Source organism: Macrobrachium rosenbergii, chromosome 7, assembly GCF_040412425.1.
Source record: "Macrobrachium rosenbergii isolate ZJJX-2024 chromosome 7, ASM4041242v1, whole genome shotgun sequence".
NCBI lineage: Eukaryota > Metazoa > Arthropoda > Malacostraca > Decapoda > Palaemonidae > Macrobrachium > Macrobrachium rosenbergii.
In genome coordinates, this window is record NC_089747.1 from 51,775,695 (window position 1) to 51,793,194 (window position 17,500).

Below are 17,500 nucleotides of genomic sequence, written 5' to 3' on the forward strand. Positions count from 1 at the left end.
AACTGAATCACGAAAATATGGAACGTGATGAATATATAAATAAAGACAAAATCCGACGCTTTATATATATATATATATATATATATATATAGCATATATATATATATATATATATATATATATATATATATATATATCGTATATATATATAGCTCTTTCGTTATGAGTCGGTAGAGTTGTGGCCTGCACTCGGTAGGCCCGGAGTTCAACTCTCCGGCTGGCTAATGAAGAGTTAGAGGAATTTATTTCTGATAGAAATTCATTTCTCGTTATAATGTAGTTCGGATTCCACAATAAGTTGTAGGTCCCATTGCTAAGTAACCAATTGGTTCTTAGCCACGTTAAATAAGTCTAATCCTTGGGCCAGCCCTTGGAGAGCTGTTAATCAGCTCAGTGGTCTGGTAAAACTAAGGTATACTTAACTATATATATATATATATATATATATATATATATATATATATATATATATATATATATATATATTTTATATATATATATATATATATATATATATATTATATATATACATGGACACACGTGGCCTACTACCCACAGTTTACTCTCAAAATATTAACCTATAACATGAAAGCCGCTTCACCTTGGGAAGAAATAAAAAAAAATGTTATATACAGTAAATGTGCTGACCTATGATTCTTTGTTTTGATAATTAAAGTGAATTATCCATATAACCATTACAAGTCATTATCATCTAATAAATACTTGAGTAAAACATAATGTATATTTATTAGGCCCCAATGCCATAAAGATTTATGCTTTTGAAAATATGGCCAATTTTCTGAGTTATTAACTTCAAAAAAAAAAAAAAAATTAAGTACGACAGAGACCATATAATATTAGGAAGTGTTCATCTGTACTTCTGAACTCGGTTCCCCAAATGTGAGTCAGGTTTGCTGATGTGGGTGGCGATATGCATATCCCGTCCGGGATATTCTCGATAAGCTCATTTTCACGGTTGCATACATGGATAATTATTATCGTGTTTAAGGTAATGACGCACACTATTCATTATACATATTTACTCCTTTTTATCTTTACGTTTTCATTTATTCTCAACGAAGTTATTCTGATTCAGGTCTGCTGGAAATATTTTGTTTACATTTTCTAATGCTGCAATAGTTGTTACTTTGCATATGAATTACAATAGTATCCAGCCAGATATGCCAATGCTTATTTTGTATATTGGAGGTAGCTTAGCTTACATTAGATTTTTATGGACTGAATTTACATACAAGGCCTGATAAGAAACACTACGTGATGTCCTTATGAAGGACTTATTAATACGTGATGTCCTTATGAAGGACTTATTATCCATAAATTTCCATATGAGGGTCTCTCTTAGGGTAAAATACAGAGCGATGGATCCATTTATAGGATAAAGGTTGTTCTACGTGTTCTAAACCAGTCAAAACGCACTTGCTCCGTCAATTCCTCTCACTTTGTTGACAGCCATTTCACAGCGAAAGTAAATTTGTCTAAATCCCATGTTGACGTGAACGGCATCATGCAGTAGCCCTTCCCATGAATTCTTAAGACAGCCCTGTCAGGAGGGATTACTGGGAAATTTCTTCTGGAAATTGTGTCACGATCAATGTGAGCAACGCACCATTATTAATGTGATGGCACCAGATGTTATACCCTCCAACCTTTGTCTGCATTCAGATAAGGTAAGCCGTTTGTTTCCTGAATTTTGCCAAGATTTCATTGCAAAAGCGTAACGATTTTTACCTACTAATGTTAATCGGTAGCCTATGTTCAGCCTCGTGGCCGAAAGAACGCACCACCCAACGTTGATCAGTGGTACTCGGTGGGGTCTTCGTGTTGGGGGTGGGGGGCTAAATTCAAGGCTCGATGCCCTTGCTATAAGGTTAGGTTAATGAAGGTTTGGTGGCTCGTATGCTCTGCTTGAAATGACTACTAAGGTTAGGGTTGCCTAGGCCAGTCCATGTCTTCCGCTACGTCTTTATTTTCATTGTTAATTGGGATAGCAGGTTTGGCGGAGGTTGTGGGGGGAGGGTTAGTTAGGTCGTATTACTGCTGAGATATGTGGCTGACAATCAAGGTGTAGCCAATGCCAGACCACCTTACTTTTCGCAGTATCATTCACTTGAATAAGTTGTGTATTTTTATAATATAACAAGGTGATCATTTATCCCGACCCCCTCATAAAAAAGCAATCGAGATAGATAATCACCATTCATTTTAACAATGTGAATTCACATCTAATATGAAGAACCAAAACCACTTGGCAAGAACAAAATTCTCCTTGTCTCTTTTAACAAATGATCGACATTATTTCCTGGCAGCTTAAATTTTTAGTCTCAGATTTTTTCGGTAAACTGAGCATTCAAGTTAGATAACAGTCGGTCTTAACTCTGACTAAATTGCTCATATAATGACTGTAATTACATTAAGCGAGGGTCATTTTCAACTAACAAATGAAAAGGAATCCCCTTTCTCAAAGGCTGGCATAGTACACAGAATGACTTGCAGAAGCCGTTTAATGTTATATGATTTCAGAATATATGAGACTGAGCTTAGGGAAACTATACTGTACCAATTTATTTTATTAATAAAAGTGGAAATTAGAGAGTTCAAATTCCATTTTCTATGACAAACAACACACGTGAGGCAGTAACCACATACTTGACGTATTATTATTATTATTATTATTATTATTATTATTATTATTATTATTATTATTATTATTATTATTATTATTATTGGTTTAAAAATCCACATTCGTGTAAATTAATATATATATATATATATATATATATATATATATATATATATATATATATATATATATATATATATATATATAATGTATATATATTTAAGAATATTTGTGTGAGCATTATAGGTATATATATATATATATATATATATATATATATATATATATATATATATGTATATATATATATAATATTCTACTGAATAAGCAGATATGCACGTGTATCCGCATAAAGTATAAAATTAGCTGATAACTGATTATTAAACTATATTCCTTCTCACATGAAGTATGATTCCAATAAAAAACTTTAAGGTCTAATTGTGTTCATCGTATCTGAAAACTGCATACGTGCAAACTATTTATCATAAACGACCCACACAAATATTTATTCAGAAAGCAGAAAATGTGGATTTTGCTGCGAACTTCCAGTGATTTCAGATCACGAGTCCTTTCCCACAATAAATTAAATAAAGCAGCTTGTTGCAACCTCATTTCCATGGGCCAGAAGTTCTGGGTTTCACAGTCAATATGCAAATGATTTTAGATGATATTCACGAATGATCTCATTTTCGCAGCTGAGCTATAACCAAAAATTATGGCGCTTATTCATGGGAGTGATACAGCTGAGTTTTTTAAAAATTAAGTCAGTAGTATTAGCTTACGACACAAGGCTCCCTGGAGGCCGAGGTTCTACATTTTCATGTAAATTTTCCTAACCGGCCGTAAATTGAATATAATTGACCTCAACTGAACTGAACTGAATCCTTTGTTTCATCTTTAAGCCATATACATTAGATCAGTTATATATATACGAGTATATATATATATATATATATATATATATATATATATATATATATATATATATATATATATATATATATATATATATATATATATTATATATATATATATATATATATATATATATATATATATATATATATATATACATATATATATATATATATATATATATATATATATATATATATATATATATATATATATATATATATATATATATATGTATGTATATATATACATATGTATATAATCTTTACAGCAATCGTTACGGAGAATGTTACATAAATAGTAATACTTTTTAAAATATAATTTCATATTTATTAAAACTTTAGAAAATCTTAGCAAACTACACTTTATGAAATTATTATATACTAAATATCTGATATTTACTTTTAAGAACGAGAATACTCCATTTAAAAAAATGTTGCAGAACCTCTAAAAAAAAGTAGAATTAAGAACTGCATTAAGAACATTATTATTTTCAGCCTTCTTAATTAGTTGGTGAACGCTTTGTACATTTGTGTACATCGTTTTATATGTAATTTTTAGTTTGTAAACGGTTTGTGTGAAGCTTAATTCATAACTGGTTAGTTTTTCTCGATGTTTGTTAACACCCAAATTATTTTCCATATTTTTTTTGTTGGGGGGGGAGGGCGATCAACTCATTTTACCTAATGTTTCATTTAATTGGTTAGCATTCTGCTTTGTTACCTCGTCCATCATAATACTTTAACAAGTCTGAAAGGAACTGAAGATCTACAGATCAAAATTCATGTACAGGAAGCTTACGTGTGTCTTCGGTACTTTCACCTGCTGAATCTGATGAAATGAGGCTTTTAATGACATTCTAATGATACTATTAGTATCAATCAAGATTTCTAAAATATACTGATTTATCGAATTTGCACATCTTAATCCTTTTTTTTAGAAAAACAGAGCAACAAGACTGTAGGAATTGTTAATCATATAAAGTTAATTTTAGGATGCAGCCATTGCAGCTACAAATCAATGGACAAGTTTCAGATCCGTGATTTTGCTATTTTTGAAAATGATCGTATTCTTGATTTCACAAAATCCTAAGATATTAACATTCATCCTTTTAATGGTTCTGGAAGCGTGAGCAATATAAAAATGGTTGGTAATTAGAGTTATCACCTGGGCAGGCTCTCGTCCAGTTTAACAGAACTAGGCAAAGCGATGCTTAAGAATGGCGCGGGAAGCCATTGAAACATCTATCTGCTTTCGTTCTAATATCTCCTAAACGAAGAAAGGGCAAAAGGCAAAAATGTCACTTTGTGGTCAGATGGGACTCTGTTATGGATTTTCGATCTTCTAGTATCGTACATAGATAAAGGACAATTTGACATGATTCTTTGTGTCATGAGAAAGATGATTAACGGTGAAAATGAGATACAGGGGGTGATGACCCGACAGTTGTAAGATTGGGAAAATAATTCTGTCTCTGAAGGGTCCGGCGCAGGTTCTGACAAAAGAAATACGCTAGGGCCGATTCAGCATTTGTTTTGACCGGAAAATATAATGCAATTGATATCGGTGTGTGATACGGTGCCAGAATACTACTCTCAGTTCTCGAAGACGATACGTCTCGAGGCCGGAGGAGATTTGAAGAGCCATTTCTGACAAAAAATCATCTCGCACGTTGATGCGATTCAGAACCCTTTTTTTGACAAGGAAATATGCTGACAGTGATATCGGCTTCGATAAATATACTATTCTCAAGAAATATACTGGCGGAGAAAATGAGAGAAACATATTGGAATCATCCTGGAAACCCTAAGCAGGAATATTCAATGATATGTCGTTTTACATCATTATTCCCTCAGGATTAAAGTTGATGATGAAGAAAGAACAGCTGGGGATTAAGTGAGAGGAGTTAGAAAGGGGATTGTGAATACTAACGCATGAGTATATATCATCACCCAAAGTATGACAATGAGAAGAGGCAGATTAGAAACTGGGTTTCATAAAGATATAGACAATACACGTATGAGTCATAAATGAGCAAAACAGATGGAATATCCATTTGAATGCTCCTTTCCAATTAAACATAGCACAGATTTCTTTGGCAGATACACTGAAAACTGTTGGAAGTAAAATAAAATCTTTGTAGGTCTTCGGGCACTGTTGTAAATTCTCTCCAAAAGGGATATCTCAAGTAGTGAGGAGTCGATCTTCTAACTTCCATCTCCCATATTTTATCTGAATCGTCACTACTTTTACATTTCGTTTTATCCTATACCCTACGCTTCCTTGGATAGGTCTATCCTGGCTCATTGCACTATACAAACTTTCTGTAGAGACAAAATGTCTTCCATAAACGTTACTCTTCCCTTAACACCATAGGTAAAGAACTGTTAGGCGTTACACTGAACTCAAAGTTGATTATGAGCCTCATGTCCATAACTGAGTTGAACAAGTGGTTATGAATTAACCACAAATCCAAAAATGGTTAAACAAAAACATATTAAGTTAATAAAGTGAGCAGCTACCCTAAGCTAAACTCTGCAGACGCTATGTTGACAGACTCCTCTAAACCATCACTCCCCCCGCGGGGGGGGGGGGTGGTGGTTAGTGTCATACTGAACCTCATGTGATATATTTTAGAAATTGCTTAAGATTCTTTGCAGCGTCCCTTCGGGCCCTAGCTGCAAGCCCTTTCATTCTTTTACTGCACCTCCGATCATATTCTCTTTCTTTCATCTGACTTTCCGCCCTCTCTTAATAATTGTCTCTTAGTGCAACTGCGAGGTTTTCCTCCTGTTACACCTTTGAAACCTTTATACTGTCAATTTCCGTTTCAGCGCTGAATGACCTCATAGGTTCCAGCGTTTGTTCTATGGCCTGAATTCTATATTCTATTTTTCTCTTCTCTAAACCATCACTCAACAGCAAACATACCGTTTCTTTTGTCCTATGCCCTGTTCATGAAGCCCTAAGCTTACTCAAGAGATTTGTCACCGTCTTGGCTTGTTAGATAATGCTACTGCATTTCTCCTCTTGCTGTGCTTGTTGTGTATTTAATTCCTGAGGAATTTACTCTTATAATCTGAGTTCAAATGATCAGATGATGTTAGTAAACACTGACTCGTAAGAAGATAGTCGGTTGAAGACAGACACCATTGGATTTATGTTACCAACAGTATATGTTAACGATGACAGGTTTAGTTCAGTTTTGTGATACACAGCAGCTGAATTGGGAACTTTGAGTGGCATGAGTTAAATTATAAATAATTTGATCTGTCAGTAATTGCAATTGCTAAAACTGGAACAAAAATCTCCGTTGCAAATTAAAGTGATACATTTATCAATGATAAGAGAAAGCATCATCAACAGAGAGCTGCATTTGGTAGAGAGGGGGGAAAAGTTTGTGATGGAGAGAGTTAGGTTGGAAGCTGCTTAAGAGATTCATAGTCAAATGTACATATGAAGGTATGAACTTTCACAATTTATGTTAGGAAAGTGTGAAGTGTTGTCAGGATAGAGAAAGCAGAAATGACTGTGCAAAGTATACAAGAGCATAAGAAGTAGGTTGCCATAGATAAGAATCAAACTTATTGTGTGTGCCTGTGTTTTATTTTTCTTACCAAGGATAAAATCGTCTCAGGCAATATGCTTTTGACAATAAGGTTTCGCAAATCACGATAACTTCAATAATATCGGCTGTTGACATTTAATGTCAGTTAAAAAAAAATAAACTATAGAGAAAGGAGCTGTTTCATAATTAAAACTAATTCTCTCTCTCTCTCTCTCTCTCTCTCTCTCTCTCTCTCTCTTACAAGCCATAAGCTGCCAGATATTGCTGATCTTTCGCTTCTCACAGTTGCGCAAAAGCAGCATTCACTTTTAACTATTTTATGTGAAAGCTATCTTTAACATTCCTCTCTCTCTCTTAATGTCTTAATAGCAGCCTTTGTCTCCGAACTTCCTCTCACTTGAATTCAGTTTCACCACTCCACCCTCTTTGCGCTTTCTGTTTTTCTTTCCTTTTTTTCTATCGTTCTCTGAGATATCTTATTTCCTTTTATTAAGTGTTTCTTTTGGCCCTTCTCTCTTTCCTAACAATCCATGGCATCACTCAAATTACATAGTCCTTCCAAATCATTATTTCTCTCGCTTTCAAGCAATTAAAGATTGGCTTCACTCATTACTCACTCGACTATATTTCCTGCACATTCTGCGCCATGCATTTAGAGAAAGAGTTTAGAATTCATCATGAATATTTATTCTGAACTGATACGAAAACAAAATGAAATGCATGTAGTATCTGCTTTCCCTCCCAATAGATAATCATTCATGAACTTTCTTACTCAGGCATTCCACTTGTGAATGTTCCCATAGAACCTCTGAACAATAAATTTGGCCAGAATTCACAGTTTTCTGAAATATTATAGCCACAATATAGTTTATTACTTTAGGACCGACATGGAATTTAATTAACATTGAAAGGGGAGGTAATAACGATTTTCAGATATTTCCCATAAATATTTGCGAGAGATTGTGCAGATGACTCTTAAGCAGAAATTATTTTAATTTGCTGTGAAAACCATCGAAGACACCTAATATCAGTTAAAATGATTAAGCAACAGAAATAGCAACCAGTATCACTGTAATGACGCCTCCCTATCATAATTATCTATCTGCTAATAACAAAAAATCCGATTTTGTGCCTCGCTCGAAAAGAGAAATATATGAAATCAAGCCGTCGTGAATAATATACTCTGCTCATTACCATGATAAAATAAATAGCGGCGTGGGTATCCCAATCCGATCAATATTACATCCGTTTTGTACCTGAAATCACATCCCCTCTGTTCAAGTTCTGATGGGTCATCAACCATTCGTCGTAATATTACGTGTCGAAACCGTCTGATAATATCTTGCATGCGAGACGTGAATCCTTGTTTGGATATATTTCCACGCATAGAAACGTCGGGATGAAATTAGACTTCCGCTAATGCAATCGCATGCATACAGTATTGCATTAATGCATATGGAAAGCCGAGACATGGAGAGGCAATGCAGCGCAGCGTTGTGAACGATTCAATCCCGGGCCCAGAGATTGAATCCTTTGATCTCCAAATGTTCGAGCGAGGAGTAAAATCGTTCTTGCTCTCTGCTGGCGTCTCCTGATTTCAGGTAGCCTGGTTTTTATTGTCTATTCCCTCATTTTTAACTATTTATTACTTTTTCTTAAAAGTTGTCTCTCTCTGCAGGCTTATTTATAACCCTTCTTGAGCCCTCCGGGTTTATAATTTGCTTTGCTCTTTCCATAACGGTTTTCAGCTGATTATTTAAAGAAGAAAATAAAGAAAGATGAATGGACATGAAAACGTGTTGATTTGAGACTGAAAGAGGAAAATATCAAAATGTCAAATCAAAGTTCATTAAGGGAAAGAATAGTTTGTCTCGTGCACTAAACAACAGTCTTCAAACATGGGATTAAATTATTACCATCAGGTCCTAAACTAACATGTGAGCAATAAAAACTCTTGTGAAATCGTTACCTTAAAATCATTAAAGACTGCTGATTGCGAGTTCGTTATCTTCAGCGACTAATGACAGAAATCTTTCACGTAGGCCGAAACAAATAAGTGTTAATAAAAATTTTTCAAAATCAATTCATTTTTTCTGAAGGCAAGTAAATTTGTTTAACAGTGTGCAGTTTATACGATTTATTTCATAAAACCGAAAAATTCAGAACAAAGGCATCATTGCCCAAAAGCATGAAGAATTACGTACCCAAATAATTTACGTAAAAGGTCATAAACCGACTGCTTTAAGAAAATAAAACTGCGTGCAAACACTTGTATTCGTTCAAAGTGTTCGCGTAGCTAATTTTTATCTAATGTATTTATTCTTAATTCCCTTCTTTTTTGTCAGTTAGATTATGTTAGATTCATTATTCTAATAAAACAGACATATGCTGCCTAACGATTGTTATACAATGATTATAATCTATTATGGTCATGGAGGAGACGGCAAAATTTTTGGTAAAACTGGAAGATATATTAAATACGGTAAAAAAAGCTATAATCTTTTTAAAAGAAGGGACATCATAAAAAGGAGATACGTTGCCTATATAATAAGATTTTGAAGTGAATCGTAGACATCAAAAAATCACAACGATTTGTGTTTAAGTAAGTGAAATTATAACAGGTATGGAAATGAGAGAATAGAAATATTCCCTGGAAATATGGCGGAAATATGGAAGTGAAGGTCATAAGAAAAGAAAGCGTTTCTGAAAAGGAAAGTTAAAACGAATACTCCAAAATGATGTGAAGAATATATCAATCACAAAGTAACTAAATACAAAACATGAGGTTTAACTATATGAATAATGTCTAGAAAAGAGGAAAATAATATCATAGCAATATTACAATAATACAATACAACATAGCAAACTCGAGCGGGGAATAACGTAGAGAGAATTTGAACTTATAATAATAATAATAATAATAATAATAATAATAATAATAATAATAATAATAATAATACCCAAAAGGACATAATTAAATGGTGGGTCAAGTTAAACTTTCGGTAATACTAAAATAGAGAGGCACTTGAACAAACTCGAGTGGAGAATGGCGTAGAGAGAATACGAATTTAAAACAATATAAAATCGTCTGTGCTTTGAATGAAACCCAGTGAAGAAGTATATCAAACTGCAGAGTTAATATACATAATGGGTCCCACTAATCTTACGTTAGTCATCCAGTTTTTCCGACAGATTTCATAAATCTCTGGGATTTTCTTGGAAACTTATGTGACCGTAGCAAAAAGAACGAAGTTAGATATGCCATTCTTTCGAGTGGACGTAAAGAATCTCATTCCTAAATCATGAATTCATTATTTCAAAGAGTTTTATGCTGCAATGCAGGTTGGAGATTTTCTTCACCACAAAAATGTCCATTTCACAACTTTACTTCGTTCTGCTAAAGCTTTACGTTTAGGGAATGGCTGCTGATATTGATGCAGATTAACAACCAACGGAAATTCTCATTAGCGAGTTTTTTTTTTTTTTTGCTATGTTACAGTAAAGTTTATGGAAATATAGTACATGGAAAATTCGGAGACAATCTTTACTGTATTTATCAAAAACCTATTTTTCATTCATTACTTTAAAGTAGATTATTCCCTGCATTTTCATTATTTCCACGCATTACAAAATGTTACTCTCATGGAAAATAAGGAATAGACATTATCGTTTTGACATGTACTTTGTTACATCAGATAGCAAGAAGTTAGTATGAAGGTAAAACGTAGCATTTACTTTCTATAAAATATTCGAACGTGACTATCGGAAATCTTTTAACGAGGAGGAGTGAAATAACATCCTGGAACTATAATCTTCTCTCGGGTCACACGTCAGAACACACAAGCTACATTAAGGATAAATTATTTAGTATCCTTCTCCTCTATATCGAGTGGCGTTCATCTTCCTCACTGACTTCAATTAAGCTGGCAGCAACAAATGGGGTCGCATCGGAACGACAAGGTGCGAACGATTAGCTTAAAATTCAGTCACTGCCCGTTGCTCTAAAATCTAATTGGGGAAATGCGTCCATATAAGGGACACACACACACACACACACACACACGCACGCACGCACGCACGCACGCACGCACGCACGCACACACATATATATATATATATATATATATATATATATATATATATATATATATATATATATATATATATGACTATTTATCACATCACCGTGTTTCATATACAGTCAGAAAGCTACAAACGTCCTTTAATATCCAATTCGCTCTACCTCGGAAATAATATATTTTCATATATGTTACCGAAGGGGAATTTTTTAGTTGATAACAAGTTCACCGTCCCGTGGGGGGAACTTTTTAGTTGATAATAAGTTCACCGTCCCGTGGGGTCGAACCAGCGAAGGACGAGGACTCAGGACTACAGGGACGCACTAACCCAGTCGGCCACCCCACGGGACGGTGAACTTATTATCAACTAAAAAATTCCCCTTCGGTAACATATATGAAAATATATTATTTCCGGGAGGTAGAGCGAATTGGATATTAAAGGACGTTTGTAACTTTCTGATTATATATATATATATATATATATATATATATATATATATATATATATATATATATATATATATATATATATATATATATATATATATATATATATATATATATATATTGTTACAAACGTCCTTGCCGTTCGTTGTGATTTTTCCCTCTTGATTTTCGTTATAAGTTAAAGTAAATTATTCTGTTATTTTCCAAATATGAATTAACGTACATTTCAAAAGAAGTACTGGTTGTTTTGATGTTTTCATACCAAGCATACCCATGTTTTCCCAGGCTCAGTTAAGCCAGTGCAGGTGTCTAATGAGAAACTAAGTACAGAACCCTACTGTGAGTCATTACTGATCTGACCTGACCTTAGTAATGCACCCCTGAGTTAACATTTTTAGCAGCCGCTTGCAAGTAGCACACCCAATTTCTTGACCTGACCCATACCTGTGGCTCCGCCTACTAACACCTGCATCCCTGCCTACAACTCCCTTGATTCTCCCATCTAATTGTCACCCCACTGACACCTCTTCTCTCGAACCTTTATCTGGCCACCACACAATGACCTTTCTAGGTACCTGGCCGGATTAACGACACACGCTGTGAGGAGGACAATGGAGGACCCATTAAGGAGAGGGTGTCAGAGGTGTCAAAATACAAACGTCGCCAGCAGCCTATGGCGTATATACTGGCCTAGTCAAAGCACTCACTCGCTAGTCCCTCTTCAGAAGTCACACTGCTAGCATAACCTAGCGATCTTTAAAAATATAATATATATATATATATATATATATATATATATATATATATATATATATATATATATATATATATATATATGTGTCTGTATGTGTTTACACAGGACTAATAAATTAGCCCCATTATCCGGCTGAAAACCTTGACGATTCCCATCTGATGCCTCTAAAGGGGAAAAGCACGACGGTTAACAAATAAACAAACAGATACACGTTCACAGATACATAATGCTTACATACATATATATGTAATAAAAGACTAATGTACATAATGAAAATGAAAATTACGAACATGAAATAACAACAATTAAAATTGAAAGGTAATAAAAATTTAAAAGAACATAAATAGAGATATCTAATATCTAAAAAGTAAATTTCAAACACGTTAGCATAAAGAAATTAAATATGTAAATAATGAAAGTACTAACATTAAAAATAATAAAATTATAAAAAATCAAGATAGTAAAAATGAGAGAATATAATCAAGAAACTGCAATGCTGATATAACTAGAATAAAAGTACTGAAAATATATAGAATAAAAGTAATATAGGTTAAGGGAAGTAAAATAAAAAAAAACTAGAAATGACAAATAACAAGATAACGTTATTAGGCATAAAATAAATATATACTAAAATGAAAATAGTAAAAAACACTATTTTTGTTAATCAAGCAATAGTCATACATGGCATACACCTTCTTACTATTGTAGCTTGTAATGTATTTATGATCACTGTTTTCCTAGCGAGTGTTATGAATAAAATGATGCCATAATTTGGATTAAAAGCTGTTTCCATATTTAGGGTTCTTTTATCATTCGATATTTTACCTCCGCAACCTTACTCAAATAGAAAAGCATTAGAATTCCCAGAAAATATGAAATCAATATTTTTATCTTCGAAAATTTAAACTGCCAAGTATATGAAGTGGAGTTGGTCTGTATGTTTTATGACACTTTCATCAAATGAAGCGACCCTGGCTACAGACGCCCATCAGAAGACTCGTCCTTAAGAAGGGACGACAAGAATCTCATAAAAAGTAATGATGATGTGGGATACAGAAAACGAGGGTTTGCAATGGGTGCTATGAGATACGAGGGAGTGAAAACTTTATAGATTTTACGGAATTGCATTTTAAGTCAAAGGAGTTTCTCTGGGGACAGTCTAAAGTGCACTATAGAAGAAAGGACCATCATTCACTGCATATTCTTTCAAAATTAGTATAACAGAAGTTACCTAACGATCTTATACAAGAACGACTTACTGTTAATGTATTGATCCTAAATCGTGTGTATGTGTGTGTGGTTGCATTTCTTTGTTAAGTTTCTTCTGAGAGTTGCATTAGGGGTTGTGATAAAACACGATCCGTATCTTATTAAAATTGGTTGTTATTATTATTATTATTATTATTATTATTATTATTATTATTATTATTATTATTATTTAGTGCATATGGAAGACGCTCACAGGGGCCATTGACTTGAAATTCAAGCTTCCAAAGAATATTATGGTGTTCATTAGGAAGAAGTAAGAGGAAGTAAAGGGAAACGCAGATAGAAGAGATCCCACTGCCTAACAAAGGGAAAATAAATTAATAAATACGTAAAGATAAAAAAGTATTAATATATATATATATATATATATATATATATATATATATATATATATATATGTGTGTGTGTGTGTGTGTGTGTGTGTGTATATAATTACAATTCTTCATAAAGTTAGCAAGAACAATCATCAAAAAGGAAATACTCCCACTTCCTAATGGCTACCTAAATTACAAGTGCATTAACTCGAATCAATGAGCTAAATGAATATTTTCATGAATGCCACAAAAGAGACATTCCTAGTGAACAATAAAACAGCCAAAGTAGAATTCACTCAGGGGATCGATGCTAACGACGGGCATAAAGAACAAGGCAAAATGTCAACTACCATAATTTTTGCCTGAAAGAGCAACAGGGAACACTGCAATAACTAGCTCCTAATCAAATTTGAAACCTTATGAATTTTATATAGGAATAATTCTTGGTCTGTGGTCGGGGAACGAATAGAATATTCACGTTCAGTGTTATGGATGATAAAGAATTCTGTTGCGAAACTCGTTCAGTCATAAAGCTTCTACGACGCTTGCAACTCGGAGCATAGTTTTCTTTTTATAGGTTTCTATGATTACAAGCTTAAAAATAAGAAGGGGTATGACAAGGTAAGATTACGGCTTGCCCTTTAACTTTTTCTCTTATTAAAGACAAAGCCGCATTCCAATTATTTAACTTCTGAAGGATATATATATATATATTTTTTTTTTTTAGGCGAGGATACAAATCCCTTCTTACAGCTTTTAGATGGTGAAGAATAACAGTGCATTTTTAAACATTTGTGAGCATCTCGTTACTCTTTAGAATATCCATGTTATCTCGAGTTTATATTCTTTTCATAATAAACAAAACAAAAGCTGATTCGCCTTTTTCTCAGTTTTCCATCTTTCTGGGACATTCAGTCTTGATAAAGACACTGAAGGGCGGACTGGGCAATGATTTCTCTATACATAAGCAAACATATACATACAAACATATACATACATACATATACACACACACACAAAACACACTTATCGTTTAAAACTTGTATAGCAAACGGTAAAAGACAAACACTGATTATGAAAGAAATCCTCTTTACGTAAAACTTACCTAAACAGGCCCAGCCAGCCGACATTCTACCTGTCAAAACAGCTGCTTAACTGTCACTTTAAGGCTAGCAGCTTCCAACCTCTTACCTAATCCACAACTTTAATACAGGGGTTACGGTCATCTTTTTTATGTTGAATTTTTTTCAGATATTCCGTAGAAATATTATTTCTTCGGTATACCTGCAAAGTGATAGCTATGAATATATACTGTATCAAACTTAGTTCATTGATAGTTTATACCTATAAATTGTTTTTCGGCCGTTGGTACAGGATATATGTCACATTTTATATTCCGCCACTTTTATCTTCACAAACATCCTAATTCAGTTACCTAAATTACATCAATATTTGAGTACCTAAGTTTGGTTTTATTTTGTCAGAATGTGTTTATAGATAACGTGTACACAGACTGAGCTTAATTTTTGTTCCTAACGCATTTTTTAGCATGAACGTATGCTGTTAAACTGAAAGATATCGTTCATCCATAGATAAAGTTTTGTATTTTGATGTGTTTCATAAATATAATTTATTACAGAATACAAAAAAAAAAAAATTGTGTACAGGAATTTTACAAAAAAGCAATGAAATCCACTTAGTGTGCTTGGATACATATACAAAATTAAATCTTGATAACAACATAAGTATGCATGTCCTTCCTATAACAGAAAAGTACATGTGATAATTGATTACATGAAATTTAAACATTCGCTCTTGTAACAAGTGGGTATCCATTATTTAGGATAACCTATCACTTACAGGACATTTTTCTTTATATACGAGGGCAAGCCGTGTTTATATTTATATTTTTGTTATACCAGAAACACCAACGATGGTTATTACGGATTCCTGCGATCATCAGCAAATACAATGGTGCATAAATGTGTATTTCACTGCGTCTGTCGAGTCGACACACACACATATATATATATATATATATATATATATATATATATATATATATATATATATATATATATATATATATATATATATATATATATATATATATATATAAACACGTACATACACACATACAAACACGTACACACACACACACACACACACACACACACACACACATATATATATATATATATATATATATATATATATATATATATATATATATATATATATATATATATATATATATATATTGTGAATTCACTTCAACTAACATTTCTAGTGACAAGCCATTAGCCTCGAGGAAGTTGATTAATTTGCTCAATGAAATGTATAACTGCGACTTACTGTTTATTATGCACCCTTTCATCCGGTGCGATTTCATGCCAATCCGGCCAACTAACTACTGTAGATCTTGTGGATAATATTTGCCCATAAGGATCGACATTGGTGGAAATTTGGCCTCTCACTTATTCGCTAGAGTCTTTTCGGGAATATTTGCTTTTTTAAATCAGAAATGAAGCAGATAAATATTCCAGGCGCTTGAGTATGCACTTCATTTATTAAAGTTTTTTTTTTTTTTAGCTATTACCTGCTCTCGTCTGCAACAGAATCTACCCATCCGTCTACTGGATCTCTTTATCGGCAAGTTCGTGTTCGCATGACATTGCATGGTTTTGTTCGCGTGGAAATATAAATGAAATTTGTATGCACTGAAATTTATGCGATTCCTCCTTGCTTTCATGTACAGCAAATGAGGTATCATGTGTGAAGAATCTCGCGATTTAGACATTTGCCTGCAGTACCTTTATGTAGCAGCAATAAACACACAACTATGTTTTCTGTAGGCTAACACTAATCTATGCCTTCTTTATCTCTTTTCCGGGAACAATTTTTTTTTTTTTCTTTTTCTTTTCCGGAGCATAGCCTCCTAACGCGGTCAGAGGCCCCCTCCGAGCGTTTCGTGATCAACCTGAGGAACGGCGATGTCTGAAATATAGTTCGTGACTTCGCTTAATCTATCATGAAAAGAGGGCCATTTGGGATGTGTGCGGGTGCAGTCCAAGCCACTTTCCTGAAGCATGTTCCTTCAGATAGAGCACTCAGTCACCTTAAATGACTTCTTTTTTAAGCGAATGGAGTTATATGTCTTTGGGATACATGATTAATTTCTTTTGTTATGATGAAGGCAATGGTGAAGATTGTTATTATTGCTGTTATTGAAAGATAAGCTACAGCCCTCACTGCAAAAGAAGAATTAGTAACCCCAAGGGCTGCAATAGGGAGAGCAGGTCGGGACGGAAAAGAAATACTTAAGGAGCGAATGAACTATAGAAGAAACCAAAGGAGACTGAAGACATAAACTAAAAAATAAGACTTAACTATTAACAGCATGTATGTCTATGAGTGTTTAAAATTAAAAGTCAAATTAATATGAGCATAAACAAGAAAGTGGATGCATATGGATGTTGTTAATCAGGCTGAGAATAATATTTGTGCCAAGAC